A 19,331-nucleotide genomic window follows, 5' to 3' on the forward strand; every position below is an offset into this window, starting at 1 on the left:
TCTGTTAGCGACCGACTGAACTACATCCAGCTTAGCAACGAGCACGCATAGTCAGCGCACTGCGTCACCCTGTCTCTAACAAGCGTATTAGGAGCTTCCTAGAACTAGTGACCTGTAATATCTTTTATTCACGTGACTCTCCAGCTTGCCTCACTACGCTGGGTGTACGCCGAAAATTGGAAAGCACCGACTGGGAATCGAGCCCAGGACTATGCGGATAAGAGTTCAACGCTGTAGCCACTAATGTCCCCATGTTTTTTTCTTTTTTTTAATAGACATTATTTATTCTAAGCATACTCTGTGTTTATAACATAGTTAATCAACCATCTCATAATTTGCTTTCTAATTCCTCGAATTAATGTTTAATAACAGGGTTGTTCCATATGTTTCTGTTCAAAATAGCAATGAGAGAAATCTACCCCGAAACTGTGACTAAGTCTGAGTCTCAACTTGGGTGCTTTACACGCGGGATCATAGGACTCCACGCAATATACAGCTATTAAGCTCATTTCAAGGTCAATCAGCATCCAAGTTTGGTCGACCGGATGAATTTCATCAGTCGCACACAATTTAGGTCTACAAACTATTATCTTAGTCACTGATTTACAGAAAATCAATTGAAGAACTAAAAGGCACATCAAAGCTACCAATTTCGACGTTATTACTTGAAGAGTAGAATTTTTTTTATCAAAATGATCTACATTGGGAATCGAACATACCATACCAGAAATGTTAAAAGTTTGCCATCTTGAGTCATTTTGGCGATTATGTATTGTGAAGAATTTTCCATTTTGGTTTGTGAAATGTTTTAGTTTGGGACAAACACACTTATTTATTATTCAATTAGTAAGTATAGCTCTAGGTGATAGAAGTAGCTTCTACCGAGTTTCATTGGACTTTTTCTTATAAAACACGATCAAATGTTTTGTACGGATAATGTATGGAAAATCTATATACGTATGATCAGCAAAAGAACTGCGTAAGTTTTCTTCGTATTAAGAGTGCTGTACAGTGTTTCAAAACACCGACAACGTTTGGGAGGTGATTCCTGACACCAATATAAGACGAAAAGTATAGATCAACCTGAATACACAAATGCTTCCTTTTAGAGTTATAGGCTGCCGAAAACACGAAAAAAATGAACTTTAAAGGCCCATAGCTTTAAAACTATGCGACCTACCGTAGTCGGGTCAAGACTTCACTTAGGAACCGATATGTGCGCTATCCAAAAATTCATGTTTCAGAATCCTAAGGCACTCACGCAACAATTTTTATAGAGGTAGTTCAAATTATATGCCCGTTGTCAAACTACCTCTATAAAAATTGTTGCGGAGGTACCGCAGGATTCTGAAACTTGGATATTTGGATAGGGTACATGTTAGTTCGTAAATAAAATATCAACCTTTAAAGTTCATTTTTTCATGTTTTGGGCAGCTTATAACTCTGAAAGGGAGCATTTGTGTACCTAGGTTGGTCTATACTTTTCGTCTTGTCTTGGTGTCAGAAATCACCTCCCAAACGTTGTTGGTGTTGTTTTGAAACACCGTGTATATGTATATACCAGTAGAAACGCAATATTCCTTTTTACTTTACGACTTTAACTTATTTTCTTTTCTGTTTTCAGACTACCTATTCCTAATCCATCTTTTAATGTCTCAAAATGGTCGTAAATAATATTGACCCATTTGAAAAGTTTAAAGATTTTCAGGTAATGTTCCAGTTGTTCATGATTCCCCCCCCCCCATCGTTTAATGGATTCTTGGATTTTTTTCCTCACCACATACCTTTATTGTTTCAATTTTAATAGGGGAAGCTTATAAAATTCCTCTAATAACAGTGAAAATGTACGGAACACGTAACCAGAAAGTATTTCTGTATACTCTATCAAAAACAAGTTTCGTAATTTCCCGTCCCTTTTTCAAATGATTTCTCCATTCTCCATATCTCCATTAAAAAAAAAAAAAAACATTAGGCTAATAATTATTACTTTTTTTGAATGGAAATATTTACTGAAGTTCACATCCATTCTCTTAATGACGAAATTCTTAAAGATTTCAAACAAACAAGAAATACAGAATATAGACTCTTATTTAGAGATTAAAAATAAAAATCATCAAAATAAAATAGTTTTTTATGTGAATTGGCATCTAAACTTTTGTTTTTTTTCTTTTTTGTTCGTGTTCTATTCAATCGCAGGTGTTTATTTGCCATCGTTTCTCTTCATTTGTCATTATGCAGTAATTGTAGAAATTGACTCGGCACATAAACGGCTTGTAATGTTCTACACACAACAGTAAAATCGCCTCGTTTATGTGTTTCACGTTAACTTCGGCAGGATATAACGTTTCGACTCGAATGAACTGTTATTGCAACACAATTAACGTGATTGCAGCTCATCCATAGAGCGTGCGTTATTTAAGGTAAATCTTCGTTCGCTTTATTTCTCTGTCTCTCTCTCTCTCCCTTTTTAAACTTTTTTTTTTAAACTTTGATTTTTGGCAGGAATGAATTTGTAGATATAAAGAGGATACTCTTATCCAATAGAATCGATTATTAGATTGTTCTTTAAACAATAGCAGGGATTTATTTGTTAAGAAACAGAAAAAGCCAATTTTTCTTCTTTTGGGCTATTCTCCTTCTTCCTCTGCGGTTGATTCTCTTTCCAGCCGCCAATTTTTTTTTCCTCTATGCATTGATTGAACTTCTCTGCAACAATTAAATGCTTATGCCACAATCGAAAGGGCGAACTGAATTGTTCAAAAAAATTGTCACGAATTGGTTCATAAGTTCTTTGGTCCTATAACGACAAAATTTCAAAATCCTAAAATGAAAGATAACGAGTCAAGCATTGAACTTCATTACAACAATTGAAATCCTTACAACAATGGAAAGAATGGAATATCGATAATAATTTGCGAGGGAAGAATTTACAAGGAGATTCTTTGATCTTATAGCTACTGAATGGCAAAACTTCAGAATCCTGAAATGAAGTATAACGAATCAAGGATAGGGATTGGCACGAGCGATTTCGAGCGAGTTTTCTTTGAAACTCGACTCAATTCGAAACAGACATCTATGAACTTGACTCGAGAACTCGGCTCGAAAAAATTCCTCCAACTCGACTCGAATTCGGATCGAGTTTCGAGTCCAGTCGAGCTAATTCCTGTGTGTAGTTTCAATTACTCTCTTCAAGTATACTACAGAAACAATATAATTATCAATGATACTACTATTACAACTTTTATTATTATTATTATTATTATTATTATTATTATTATTATTATTATTATTATTATTATTATTATTATTATTATTATTATTATTATTACAACACCGTGTATAACCATGAAAGATAGGCGGTTTGTATCTGAATAGTAAACTCTAGTTGACTGCAGATCTCGGTCCTCGAGAAGTCTTCAGGAAGCAAGGACATCATTCAGGAGGTTCTGGGTTTGGTTTCCCGAGGAGCAAGTATTCAGGCTAGAGCCAAAAGTTGTTAAGCTGAGCCGGTTGACAACACTACCCGGGTTGGGCTTCTGCTTCGGCTCAAAAATTCGACCGTGCAGGTCTCAGCCTTGATGATAAGAACTACAGTATATACTTATATTGGTGACCACAACATTTGAAGCTGGTCTCGTTGTAAAAATCTATTATCGTCTCGTTATCGAGACGAGACGAGATGCGAGTAGTGTGCTCTATCGTGAGCAACATTAAAAGTATTCCACATTAATACTTACATTTCTCATGGCTTTCGCTTTAGACACTAATGAGACCATGATTTCAAAACGAGCTGAACGAGCGAGCCATTTATCAAACTCGACTCGACTCGAAAATCGACCTCAAAAGCAGTGACTCGGCTTGGAACTCGACTCGAGAAAATTACCTTTGACTCGACTCGAAACTCGAATCTAATTTAAGTCGAGTCGAGAATTAGCTCGACTCGTGCCCATCCCTACTCGAGAATTAGACATTTGTGCAACAATTAAATGTTTACAACAATCAAAAGAATAAAACAACTTTTAAAATTCAGAAAATAAACAGCAAATAGGTTATTTAAATATTCGTTGTTAGTATTACTGCAATTTAACAATGTTGGGATGACAGCACATTTGCTAGTGTTTCATTATAATCGTACACGGGCCGCTCAGTACGTAAGTACAGGCCTTACCGGGTACGCCACTGTGTCTTTTATTAATGTATTGAAGCCACAACTGTGTAGTTCATGTATACAGTACTTAGGTCTTATCTTAATATATTTTTTTCATTCCAATTCCTTGTTTTTATTTTCTCCATATGTAATCTTTGTTAAGAATAGTAGAGAAACTCACCATTCCACTCCTACTCTATATTGGCAACTTCAGGTAAAAAGGCTAGAACCTGTTTCCAAGAAAACTATATCCCAGGAATAAGGTTTATGAGAGAAGAGAAAAAGAAAAAGTAGGCTGTACATTAACACAGAGATGGAGTGGGTCAGTGGGTCGTGAGTCAATATTTGAGTGTGTCACTGTGTCATGAGCCAGCAGGAGGAGATCCACTCTGGCCCACCACCCACCGTGACCCACTCTGACCCATCGATCCACCCTGCTCAGTGCGTTGTAGTCAGCATCTTATGAACGCTGGTGAATTTAACTACGTTTCACTTTCGAGGCGTCCATTCTTTTTCCTTTTTCATTTGTTTCTGTTTACTCACCTGAGAGGATCTAAATGAACAAAACTTAAGGCACTTTTCGATATTGATATTTGTAATTGTAATAGCAATAGGACTTACTACTTGGCATTCAAGGTGGCACAGTCAAATTTTACATTTTTTTTTTTTCGTTGACCTACTTTACGTTGATTTGAGACTTTCATCCTATTTTCCACTGAAAAGTATCTGTAATTCAAGGAGGAAATAATTATATATCATAATTAAATTTAAATTCATCGTAACATGGCCCATGACAAACAGTTTACTATTTTATAGCGTAAATATCATATTCACTGGTATTATAACAGAGCGGTACTTGAGCTATTGTCCATAGAGATTCAAATTCTGATTAGTGATAATTTCACAGCCTTTTATTACAAGTGTATACTCTTTGATCAGTATAGAGGAGGACGTGAATCATGGGTCAGAGTTGATAAAGGTGGGTATTGGTGGGTCAATAAGTCACAGTGGGTGGTGGGTCATGGGTCAGAATGGGACATGGTGGTAAGTGGGTCATGGGTCAAGTTTTCATTGCCCTACGCCATCTCTACATTAACAAGATATGTTGTGGAGTCTGCAACCTTTACTACACCTATGTCATGAGGGTAATCTAACATTCCAGGCATTTATACTCAACAGACACTTTATCATCTCAACTCGTGAATAGTTGATTTTATCAAAACCATCTTAACCCAAGTGCTGTATTCAAAAATTCGTTTCAAACAGTTCAACCGTTTTTGTCATGAAAGGGCAACATAGCATACAACTCTGATATAGGCCTAATATGGCCTTTAATGCTATAATATTATAATATATAGACCTAATATTACATTTATTTTGCACATTTATATACAGTATTGGTTCCCTTGCAAATCAATACAAGAAAAGGTAATAGCAAAAATAAAATAGTAACTGTTGCTAAGCTTAAAGAATTTGTGTGCCACCGTAAATTACTGATTAAGTTCGCTGTAATTCCTTGGAAATTACAACTCTCAACAAAATACATTGTTTGGTGCTGTTTTCTTCAACTTTTTTTTTTATCTTCTTCCTTTTGCCTCCTTCCGTGTAACAATAACCAGCTTTCATTAGCTAATTTTCACGGTAAGCTCTCCGAGAATATTCTTTGTTGCAGAAGAAGAAATAATTAAAGGAAGAGAGATAGAAAGAAGAGGAACTAGCGAACTGTGAATTAAAAGCAAAGGTAGATAGACTCTTCTATAGCATACGGAGAAGAATACAAGTCGGAAATGGGTAGAAAACTAAAAGAAGAAGAAGAAGAAGAAAATAAGTTATTCTGTGTGCTGCATTGGGAAGAGCAGAGAGCAGTAGCAGAAAATCCCGTGTAATTTATCCACGGATATTCTTGCATTAGTATGGTGAATGAATGAGGTAAGGTAACAATTCAAGACGGGGAAAGAAAAGAAAATGCCATTTTGAGGGTAAGCAAATGAAGTCTTCCCAGGTGGAAAGTTGGTGTTGGGGGGAAGGAGAGGGAGGGGATGCTGAAAACAAGTCGCGGAGAAAGATCCGTATTTGCCGATTACTCCTGGTCTTTATCAAACAGCCTCTGGCGATTGCAATCTCTTGCACCAGTGAGTTCCATCACAAAGTCTTTTTTATTCTTTTGTTTGATAGGGATGAGAAGGTATTTCTATTGTCTCATGGGCTTTTCCCTGGTATAATCAACTACCACCTGACTACTTCTACCTACATACTATATATTTGTTCAGTACACACACACACATATATATATATAGTACCATACTAATTATCTGTTTTCTTCCTGCTGTCTTCTATACTTCTATATTGTAACCCTGCTTACCCCTGCTTTCGTTTCTTGTTTTATTTCACTCGCTCTGAGATACAATACCTTAATGAAGAGTTACAAAACTATAATTTCCTTGGTGTGAGTTTCGGCTTAATTAAAAAGCTTGACTTAAGGCTGTTTATTGAATATGCGTTCCGTGTAAACATAAACAAAATTTCATCTCTCGCTGTTTTAATCATAATTTTTCAGTTGTTGAAATTTCACTAATTTACAAGAACAAAAAAGTTTGTATATTTTTTGTATTATAGAGGTCACAATTTTTTCTCTATTAATCTATTACATTAATTGGTGATTACTGATTAAATTCACTGTAATTCATTGGAAGTTATTCCCACTATGGATTGTTTGTTGTTTTCTTCACCTTTTTTCTTTCCTCCCGTGGATATACCGACAGTAGCGAATCTAGAAAGTAAAGACTGGGGGAGGGGGTAAACAGAACAAAGACTACGATAGTATATCATGAGTTTATAGTAAACTTTCAAAAATATGTAAATAATAGCTTCAATTATTTGTCACTCAAAAACTAGAGGACTCAGGCCCCCCCGGCTCTAGGATAGATCCGCCATTGTCTACCGAGCTTAGTCTACAACTCACACAATTCCTTCAAGCGTCGGTCTGTTACAATTGTCTTTTGTTTTATTTAATTAATAATCATGACGTTATACAAATAAAAGTATTGTAATTTGGAATTCAGAACTTGACCCGAAAATTAAAATATACCACCAGATTTGTTTTGTTTAATTTGATAGTAATTAACTAATATGAAAGTAATTTTTAACGCTGTGTAAATGGTTGACATCTGACATTTCTTTGGTAATATGAGGTATTCAGAGCACAAGAGATTCAAGTCTAAGTTGTAAGGAGAGACGTTTGTACGTTCCGTTTAGGTCTAAATAGATAGAAAAATTATTATTATTTTACATTATAAGAGATATGTACAATATCTGGATGTAAATCTTTTAAGCACTGAAATGAATTTCAAGTACAGATATTACTCGTAAATATGAAATATGACCGAAATGACCAAATTGGACGTGAATCCTTTGTGCGCCGAACTGTTAAGTTGATTTTTTTTTTTTGGTCTTAAAATAACGAAATCATTACATCATTACTTGATGAATATTTTTATGGTAACTTTTCGTTAAAAAAAATAATAATTTATTAGCATTTACTCGTATGTAGTTACCCAGTGTTTTATGGCAATATTTACCTAAGTCAGTATTTATAAAATTGCCTCTTGAATTTTTTTGTTAATATTTCTTTTTGCGAGGAAACCAAAAGTCGAGTTATTTAGTTCAAAAATTACCTAATGAATATATATCTACAGTATCATGTCTTAAAAATCAAATGTGATTTTTCAGTTTAATGGTCCACAATTTAGCGAAGGAATACAGATGAGTAAGACAAATGAATGATGATGGAATGATATGTAGGATGAGAATGTGGGAGGAAATGGGAGTAGGCCTACCTCGAGAAAATCCACGGACAGGATGTTGTCATCCACAAGCGTACCTGGCCGGGGATCGAACTAGGGACCTGACACATTAGAAGTAAGGGTTCTACAGGGTGCGGCACGTAAAACCGGCCCGTAAAGTGAACACATAAAATGAAATGTAATGTATTGAATATGATTAACTACAACACATAAATGAAATGTAATGTATTGAATATGACTACTCACCTTCACAGCAGCCTTCACAGCAGGTGCTGAAAGTGTCCTCCGCCCACTTCAACACACATGTGAGCACGATTGAGGAGATTCATATATACCCTTGTCAGTTCTTGTGTTGTAATGCTATTGGTGACATCCTGGATCCTGGTCTTGAGTTCTTCAATTGTGTGTGGATTTGTTTCGTATACTCTTCCCTTTAACAGTCCCCATAAGTAAAAGTCACACGTGGACAAGTCTGGTGACCGAGGAGGCCACAAGCCTTTGCTGATTGTTCTCTCTGGTGTAAACATCTCATGCACAAGGGACAATGATGCAGCTGATGTGTGGCATGTTGCACCGTCCTGCTGAAAGTAACATAACTGACGCTCCTCTTCGGTCAAGTGTGTATAAAACTCCTCCAGGATTCCCATATACACGTCACTGTTCACTGTCGTCTCAAAGAATATGGGCCCAATAACGCGTGTGCCGGAAATGACACACCAAACACCAATCTTCTCATCATGCAAGGGTACCTGGTGGATTGCGTGTGGATTTTCTGTCGACCAATACCGGTTGTTTTGGGAATTTACGTACCCAGACAGGTGGAACCACGCCTCGTCACTCATGATAAGCATTAGTGGATCCGAGAAACCACTGGCAACATTGCTCAACAGCCATGAACAGAAATACACCCTCTTCTGCAGGTCAGGCTCCTTCAGTTCTTGCACAACACTTATCCGGTACGGTTTTAACTTCAGTCCCCTTAAAACACGTCTGCAACTTCTCGCATGAACCTGTTGACTCAATCTCCTGGTTGACTTTCGAGGACTTCTTGTCATTATCTCCTCCACCTGCATCTTTAATTCAGGTGTGCAGACAGATGGTCGTCTGTTCCTGGGAGCATTTTGAACCGATCCTGTACGCCGCCATTTTTCAATCAATTTCTGAATGGTGCTTTTTGCTGGCACAGAACGTCCTGGAAATTTCTCCCGAAACAAATTCTTTTTTTTTTTTTTTCACAAAAGATCCAGTGAGAATGAACCCTTCAACAATGGCAACACGCTCGGGTATCGAATACGGCATTATCACACACTGACACTCACCCGGCTTAACACAACGAGGCCTTTTTCTCAACTGGTTTCGACAAGTTTCACTGGCTGCGGCTGCACGTGACTGCTGCAGGTAACGTAAGTCGACCCGATCTCGACACGCCATCTCTTGGTAGGAAGGTAGATTATTTAAGTGTTGCCAAAACCACAATATACCAGAATATTACGACGGGCCGGTTTTACGTGCCGCACCCTATACTATTGACCCACTATGTCCTGTCTTAAAAATCAAACTAAATCATTTAACAAAATCACTCGTTTTCATGTAAATTTAACGTTGTTTAGTTTTTCCTTCTAAGAAATAACAGGGAACATTATTAGCACCAATAAAGTTACTTGTTTTCAAATGAATATAACATTATTTTATCTTCCTAAGAAATAACGGAAAACGTTATCAGCACCAATAAAGTTACCTGTTTGCAAATGAATATGACGTTATTTTTCTTCCTAAAAAATAACAGAAATTATTATTAGCACCAATAAAGTTACTTGTTTTCAAATGAATATGACATTATTTTATCTTCCTAAGAAATAACGGAAAACATTATCAGCACCAATAAAGTTACCTGTTTGCTAATGAATATGACGTTATTTTTTCTTCCTAAGAAATAACGGAAAACATTATCAGCACTAATAAAGTTACCTGTTTGCAAATGAATATGACGTTATATTTTCTTCCTAAGAAATAACAGAAAACATTATTAGTACTAATAAAGTTACCTGTTTTCAAGTGAATTTGACGTTTTTTTCTTTCCTAAGACATAGAGAAAACATGTCTTTTTAAAAAATGTTTTTAGTAATCTTCTTGTTCTTCTTGCTAGTCATGTGGATTGACTTTGAAGAGTCCTTCTTCTCTACTGAATTTTTCGTTCTCTTTTTCGTATTATATACACGAACATGAATAGGGAAATCTGGTTCAAGATGAGGCCTTGAATGCCCGTTAGGGGAGTGAATCAGTTAGGTAAATCATGTTGGCTTTTGTTCTTACCCTTTTGCCAATGTTGCCATGATTACAAGCGCTGAAGAGAGAGGCGCAAAGGAAGTGAAGAGAGCTTGGGGTAAACGTGGAAAGAGGAGTGCTCTCTCTCTCTCTCTCTCTCTCACACACACACACACACTACACTCATACATACATACATTTCAAAAGGCAATTCAATGCATTAAAGCCATTATGTGTTCTAGAGTTTAAAGACCTTTCCAAAAAGAAATACTTCAGATAAAAGTACTTCTCTTAATATGGTTGAATGTATCTTCTCATAGAATTGCTTGCAGACTTTTCCTTGTACAAGATATTTTAAAGATGAGGTAGCAAAGACTTAATATTGTCAGAAGAGTATAAACCTTCGGAAAATTAAATGTAATCTTTGTTTTACCTCTCAGATTAAGCTAAAGGGGACAGGTGAATATTAATAGTGGCTGACTGTGAAATAATTGGTGGAATGAAAGGCCGCGGTGGCTCAGTGGTAGAGCGTTCACCTTTAGTGCGTGGGATCCCTGGTTCGATCCTAGCTCGCGTCAAATAGTCGTTGTGGTGGACAAACACCGTGTGCGTGAGTTTTCTTGGGGTAATCCCGTTTCCTCCGACTTGATTCATTCCACCATTGCATTCATTGCTCATTATCACCGTCTCCTTTAGACTAGTTAGCATAACCGTAGGACGTAAAACTGAAAAACTTATTTTCATTTTTCAGTTGGTGGAACGAGAATGCGGGAAAATATATGGACACGCCGTCATAAACTCACACGGCCTACGATCGAACCATATTCTCCTCCCACCAAAGATGAGCGCTCTTCCACTAAGGCACCATCCTTCCCATCACACCTTAGGAAAATAAAAGTGCTTAAGACGACGATGGTAGAGAATTCTGTTTAATAAGATATCTTATCTGTATTTATCTGGGTGGATTAAAATAGATCTTGACGATCTCGATGCGATCTGCTTGGTCTAATGGCATGCTTCACCTGGAAATAAAAGATAAATTTGAGTTTCAGGCGCTTATAACTTCAAAGTTATTACAGTTATGTGAAATATGATTACATAGTTGAGCTTCTCTTAAAGTTCTAGCTCTGTTTCATGTCACATGACCGCCCTTCCAATTTAAACCTTTTCAACGAGATTCAAAATGGCGGACAGCCGTTTTGAATCTCGTTTACCGTTCACCTGGCCTGACATGCACCATAATTGTTTCCCTGCGCCTAACGTGTCCCTACAATTACCAATTCCGGCTATCTACAATCGTTTTCGTTTCATAAGAAGTGGTAAGGGACTCTTGAGTTACCCTGCATACTTGTAAATGGAATAGAACCTGCCTCCGGATGAACGTTTAGATGGGATTCTTCAAGTGGATATAATTAATGAAAAACTAAATGCCACTTGGAATTTAACGTCCCTGTCGCTATGTGAAATGAGACCAACACCGAGCAATTGAGTCAAGTGCCATTCGTGCATAACGCATGTGTCTTTGACACTTTTGCCACAAATATATGTATATCTGCATGAGTGTTCTGTCCGAAGGCAGGTTCTAGCCCACTTACCCTAATCTAGCTAGATTAGCCAGTATAACGGGACTAGAATGCCTAGTATATTCCACCTATGATTCAAGAGGTGTTAGACAAACTGAAAATCTAAGACCTGGAGTAGATGAATGGGTTGAGAATTTTGATTAGAGGTACCACTTATACAAAAACTGTGAAATTATGTTTTCACAGGTAGTCAATCACTTGTACACATCAGTTAATATTTGCCGATATAAAGCGCTCTTAACTCTCTGTATAGTGTCAAGGTACCAGAACCATTAGAGAGGATTTCCTACAAGGAGGTACACTCATATCCAAAATGATTGTCGCATATCTATAACTGTCTTCTTGTAAGAATACAATTTGATAGTGATTTTCCATGGTACTTTTAATACTGATACTGTGTGTATAATCGGGAAATCTATATTTGTGGTAAATTTTATTAGAAAAGAATTATAAATACGGAAATTAGAATGAGTAGAACAAAATGTTGCTAAATGGACAAGAAAGTTTTATTTTCGTTTTAATGTTCTTATTTACTGCTCTTTTGACATGAAATTTGCCACATACATATCTTTGCTGATTATACACATACTAGCATTATAAGAAATACCGGGCGAATTCGTTATCAAATTATATTCGTACAACAACATATTTATAGACATGCGACAATAATTTTGGACATGAGTGTACATGAAAGAATATGTGGAGATTTAGAATATCTTCAGCCCAAAGTGGACAATTATGAATGTATTTACCTCTACATACACTTGTACAGTCAGAAACAATATTAAGTATAGGTTGGAGGTATAAGGAATGATAGCTCCAACCTATACTTAGTATTGTTTCTGACTGTACATGTTAAGTAATATTTCTATAAGATTTTCTTACTTTTGACAGTGTCAAGAGTCAAAAATTTGTTGGTTGAAGTTTAATGTCCCTTTTCAGCATCGAGCCTATATGAGGCGTGCACCTATAGTTTGTGGTGAAATCTGAACTACTGAAATGTATATAATATGCTGTCCCATCGGGAATTGAACCCGGGACCTCTTGCATTAAAGACACACGCGCTAGACCCTAGACTAGCACTGAGAATGAGTGAAGAGGCAGATTAACAAATATTGATATCATAGTGTTTATTAGTTAACGAAAAAAAGAAGAAGAGCTGTTGTAGTGCTATGCAAAGACAAAATCGGAATTTTGCATCTTTTCTTTTTTAAATTTTTTTATGTGAAATCGAGCATTCTTTTTTTATGTCGTAGAATCTTCCTTAAATAGGATGTTCGGCTACCATTTTCCTTCCACCTTTGTCGATAATTCGATTGGGTGTTTTTCTTCTTCTTTCTTTTACCAATACAACAAGGTATAGTTGTAGTCCCCCCTTTTTTACTCCTACTGACTGCGTTCCTTTATATAACAACTCCCCCATCTCTTTTCCAATCCGTTTGGCGGTATTCTTCGTATACCTTGCTTGTATCTGTCGTCACATCACCTCTGGTGGTGCAAGTAATATTGTTAGGAAGAGGGGGGAAAGACAATTGGGAGTGGAAGAAAAGAAAAGCCAATTGGGGATTGGTGGGAGTTCGGCGCCGTACAGGTGAGAAGGAGCTCATAAATATTGTCTCTCTAAAACTGCTACCTTTGGTTGTTTCGATTCGCTGCCTCCCCCACCAATCACCTACCTACTTCCTCCGAGGAAGAAACAAAATGTGTAAGCTTGCTGTCTGTATTGTGTTCCTGTATTGGGCGTCGGAGAACTTTCACGAAGGAGACGGGTTCTGAAACAACTTCTTTTCATTCCCTTCAGGGTGTTGTGAAGTTTCCTCCATTTTTTATTTTTTTTATTTTTTTGATGTACCGAAAGGAACGAGAAAAAGCGAAGAGTTGTACGACAGCTACAAGGTATATCAATGTTGCCAAATGCAATTTGGGAGAAAGCTCTAAAAACATCTTAACGCATTTATATATAGCAAATACGACTTCTACTGGGAACCAGAAAATTGACCGGATTTTGTTTTGTTAAAAGGAAACAGAATCGGGGTGTTTAGTGTTTAAACTGTCTCTGATTTGATTTTCTGTGAGGATTCCCAAAGATGTTATTAGAACTCCTCCTCTTCTTCAAATTAAGTTCATTTCACTAATTGGAGGTTCGCAGCGGCTCAGCGATAGAGCGTTCACCTCTGTTGCGTGGGGTCCCTGGTTCGACGTCAGCTCGCGCCAAGTGGGCTTTGGGGTGGACAAACACTGTGTTCGTGGGTTTTCTCGGGATTCTCTTGTTTCCTCCCACTTTATTCATTCCTCTATTGCATTCATCTCTCATCATCACCGTCTCCTTTAGCCTAGCCAACATAACCATGGGATGTAAAACTGACAGATTTAATTTCATTTCGCCAATTATCTACAATTTAGTACAGTTACACCATCTTTAGTCTATAGCAGCAGCAAGGTTTCTCAAACTGTAGACCGTGCTTCATATGAGTCCTCGAGGTCTTCCTTGTGGTCCTCCTAGATTGAATATTAGTAAAAAAAAAATAAAAAGAGAGAAAAAAACAAAGTTCAAATAAATTATGCGTTACATACATAATCTCAAACAGATAAAAATTACACGGATTTTAAAACTTATTTATACATATTATTGTTAAATACAGTAATCTTGATAATCTTGAATTAGTTTTTAAAAAAAACTAATGTGTAATTTCTTCTATTAATATGAACATAAAATTAAGGAATTTTACAATTAATACCACTTTTAGAAAATTATACTGCTATATGTTCAAACCATTTACTAAAAGAAAATTATATATATTTGCTTTCGACCGGAATAAGAATAGGGTGGTCCCCACTTAATGAATGTTTGAGAAATGCTTTTCTGAACAGTATGGACTAGGGACGGGCAAAACCAGTTTAAATAAAAACCAGAAACCGGTTTCTAGAAAAAAACGAAATCCGAAAACCGAATCCGGTTTCGGTTTTCTCCAAAACTGGTTTCGGTTTTCTCCAAAACCAATTTCGGTTTTCTTCAAAACCGATTCGGTTTTCACCGAAACTGGTTTCAGTGAAAACTTTTGGAAAACACACAAAACTATTTCTGTGGAAACGGGATTGCTTTTTTTTTTTTTTTTTTTTTTTGAGAACAATTAAACACTATTCTGGTCAGAATTAGAACCAATTTTTAAAAAAACGGAACCGGTTTTGAAGAAAACTGAGACCGGTTTGGGGAAAACCGAAACCGGTTTCGGTGAAGAACCGTCTTTTTGAAAAAGCTGTTTTTGTGCCCACCACTAGTATAGACACAGAACTATACAATACACAGTGTATATATCATTAGGAAGGGAGGGGAGTGATTCTGCCATGTAATCAAACATGCTAATTGAATCACTGATTGGAAAAAGGGAATAAGTGCATCAGACCTAAGTTTTCAATAACGCTAAAAAACCTTCTAGAGGCGTTGTTTGTATTTGTTGCAAAAAGTGTATAATTGATTACTTGTAGCAAAACAACTAACAAACACTAAGACAACAAGAAGAATCTTGTATTGCAGCCCTGGAATTGGTTAGAAAAGCTTAAAAATGGAAAAAATATTCCCTTTTTCCAATCAATTAAAGTTGGGTGCAATTGTAATTGTGTGTAGGGTATGTAACGTGCAGTTTGATAGAAAGCTATGAAAATGTACATGTTGAATGCAATGTTGTATGTTAATCTTGGATATATGTATTCGAAATATCACGCATATTAGGCTTCTAACACTTTTATTGTTACCGTTCGTTTTTCTGTACAGCACATGTTATTCGTACAGCAAGAAAAGTAATACAATAGACAACTGAACAAAATACGTAGCAAAATACGTTGTCACAGTAGAATGGGTTTACATAGGGTCCTATCCGTCTGCATCTTCTTCTTCTACAGTTTCTTAATCAGTGGTTTTCCATGAACAAATCATCTTATAAAACTGTTTGTATTGGTCAGGTATGTGTTTGATGATTTGTGAAGAATCGTTGATCTTTTTCTGATTGATCGAGACTTGCCAATCGTATGCCTTTGACGTTGGCAGTGCAACGTTTGTGACATTACTTTTGAGTAATCGAAAAATATCAGTTCTTAGTCCATTGATAAACTTATGAGCTTGGACATAACCTGGAGATTCTGCTTTGTAAACAGTGTCTCTATTTACTTACTTGGAATTTCACTGTTTTGTCCACAATGCTACCTGAAGATTTCTAAAGCGGTTACCACCAATGTTTAAAATCTAAGATTTCTTTATTGACAACTTCGTAAACCTGAAATGGAGGATCAGTATTTGTTGCATTCGTAATCATGTGGTTATACTGTGCTGGTAAATAAATGCGATTGTGTCGTTTGAGTTCTGGTTTGATTACAGCAAAATTTCGGTCACATGGTAAAAACTGTGACCTCTGACAGGCAGATATTGGTGTATATATAGTGGGAACCGTTATGATACGGTCAGGCTGAAAAGCATTCATGTCATTGAATGATTGCAGTTTTGACCACCACTTGTATCACTGAAAACATGTAAATCTGTAACTGATTGGAGCAAAAAGTTCTCCATAGATTGTGCAATGCAAAAAGAAGGCGAAGTATCGTAACGAAAGCAGAGGGCTCTGGTGGTTGTCTACTTACACACAGTCTCACAGTTGTGGTCGTGTCCTGTAGTGACTGTAAGAAGGAAATAAGAAACGTAGTTATTCCCTTTTTCTAATCAGCAAGAGATTTTGCCCTCTACATTGGTCACATAGAGTTGCCCAAACATTCCAATTTTCTACTCAACGATGCAACTATCTTAAAGGAACACATCTGCTATCTCAGGTTAAAATCGCAAAAAATTGTACTTATTCCCTTTTTCCAATCAGTGGTTCAATTGACAACAAATATTTCTTTTTTTAAAATAAATTTCGCAAAATCCTTCAAATATAAAGTGTATTGATGTCAGAAGAATTGTTTTTTGATTGTAAAGAAAATGAAAAATAAGAATAACCCTCATATAAAGTCAGGTTTGACTATTGTATTAATAGGAGAGGCTGGGGCGAAAGCAAAATTATGTCAGAGTACCCTCTCATAGTACTCCCTCTTAATTATGATAAAATAAAAATGAAATTCCAAATGCTATAAGTAAAATTGTAAAATATAACAAATTATTATGAAAGTGAAATTGCCAAAATGTTAAGATAACTGGTCAGATGTCTGTAGGGCCCACGTATTACCTCAACTTACACCATACTGTGTTAATTTTTTATTATTATTATTATTATTATTATTATTATTATTATTATTATTATTGTTGTTGTTGTTTTACTGTGACACAAACTTATGTTACCATGTCAAGTGAACTATTAGAATACATGGTAATATTCTGTGAACACTGTACGCAAAGTCCTCGTGAAGCTAAATCTGGCAACCTCGCAATCATTGTTTGCAACTTTCTACCTCACAGCCAATCAGACGTTGGTCCTAGCACGCTTGGTAGCAATATATGGTTTAAATTGTACCGTATAGTGACAGGTTGGATACCCCTGATCCATAAAGAAGACAAAAATGCAAGAACCCTTCAATAAGATGATTCCCCTAAATCTAGACAGCACAAAGTGGTACAAAGTCATTCTAGTGTTGCTGTACCTGAAAAACAAAGCAAACGAAGAAAATGTGGAAAGTTTGCTTGACTTATACCGCCCGCAATGATAGGTATAAATAAACAGCAATATATTGATACCAGACACACAAGTGGCAATACTGATGCAGAGAAAAAGATTCAACTTCAGACGCTAAATGGGAGAAGAAGACAACAAAGATGAAGAGCTCTGTCATTCTCCTTATATTTTCTTTCTTTCCTCCCCCTCCCAACCCCCGTGCACTGGGGAGAAACGAAAGAACAGGGGACTCCCCTCCACGAGAGGCTGTCATGCCAGGTATTGTTGAAGACAGGAAGACTGAGATATTGTCGACATTCGAGGCAGCATTACGTCTGGCTCCAAAAAACCTTTTTTTATTATTTCTACTGCAGACTTTCACCTTCAATTGTTTTTCTTTTCTTTCTTTCTCTCTTTTATACTTTCCAGCATTGTGAGAAACAAAACAATAACAGCATCAACAACAACAAAGCGATGAGGAGCACACGGCAATAATATTCCATGTTTTGGAGTCCATTTGTAGGTTTTCTCCTTTTAGGTTGAAATTGATCCATTTTTCTGTATACGTGGTGTGGTTTTGCTTTGTTTTACCACCTCTTTTCAGCACTGCGGGTTAGAGATGTAGATTTAAGGATCTGAACAGTGTGTACTCCGGATCGGTTTCAATTTCCAGCATCAAGGGCATAGTCGCTAAGCTGCGAGGAAACGAAAGTAAGTTGGTCCTTAGTTACTTTATAATTACTACAGCAAAACCAATTAAGTCGACCATTCTTCTAATTTGGGTATCTACTTTTAACCTTTTGTCCTTTAAGTGCGGATATATCCGGATAAAAGCAAAGAATATCGATGACATATATAACCGCACATGAATTCTAATTTAGGACACGAATGTGGATCCGACATCCAGATTCGGATAAGTATAGGGACACATCCATATCCGTTTTTTTTTCTAACACGGTTGGTGCTAAATGTTGAAGTTTCATTTTAAAATACAGTAGAACCTCCTCTCATCCGTCCGTTGCTGGTCCACCACTCCGGTTGATCCGACCGTGCTCGAGCCGAACTTGTCCCGACTCGTCGGTGACTCACAAGGCGCATTGTCGTTTACTGCCGTCGCGGCATTGTTCTTTACTGGCTGTTACCGCTTGTCCGCTTCGTCATCTCTTGTATCGTTTCTTTCGTTGTGCGTGTTTTCTGTACCGTACTCTTCGTTCAGTTTTTAGTGCTTTCTGTTCGTTGGTTTTTCTACAGTGTTCTTCTGTGTTCGTTACAGTACAGTGTTTTTTCAGCATGTCAGGGGTGAAACGAAACACGTTACTCTTTCATTAAATGAAATATTAGCAGTGCTACTTTTCTCTGACTTTTTTCTATTAACTGACTTTCTTCTAAGTAATTTTTTACTATAGGCTTACTTAGTAAATACTCTACATACAGTATATATTGCTATTTACATTAATAATAACATCTGTTGTGCGTTTTCCCCAATGTTTTTACTGTAGAGAACAACAATACAGTCATTTTTGAGTTCAGAAATCATTTATTTTACTGTAAATATGCATTATTCATATTTTCTGATAATCCGACCTTTTTGCGTTCCGACCGTATCCCCAGTCCCAAAGGTGGCGAATTAGAGAGGTTCTACTGTATTAACAATTAAACTAGTCATCAACCAATATTTATTTTACTATCATCCACATTCTTAATATTATGCATCCTTGTAATTTAATGAAGGCAGAATGACAGCGCTTTTGGCAGTGACTAGTTGTAATTTTACTGAAAGTTTATTATATTTTTTAAATAATAATATTATTGAATAATATTGAATATTTTTAGTGATTTACTACTTGTGTCGTGTATTGTGTTATTGCATGTTATATTTTATATTTAAACCTAGTAA

Source organism: Thermobia domestica, chromosome 2 (assembly GCF_964235325.1).
Source record: "Thermobia domestica chromosome 2, izTheDome1.hap1.1, whole genome shotgun sequence".
Taxonomy (NCBI): Eukaryota; Metazoa; Arthropoda; class Insecta; order Zygentoma; family Lepismatidae; genus Thermobia; species Thermobia domestica.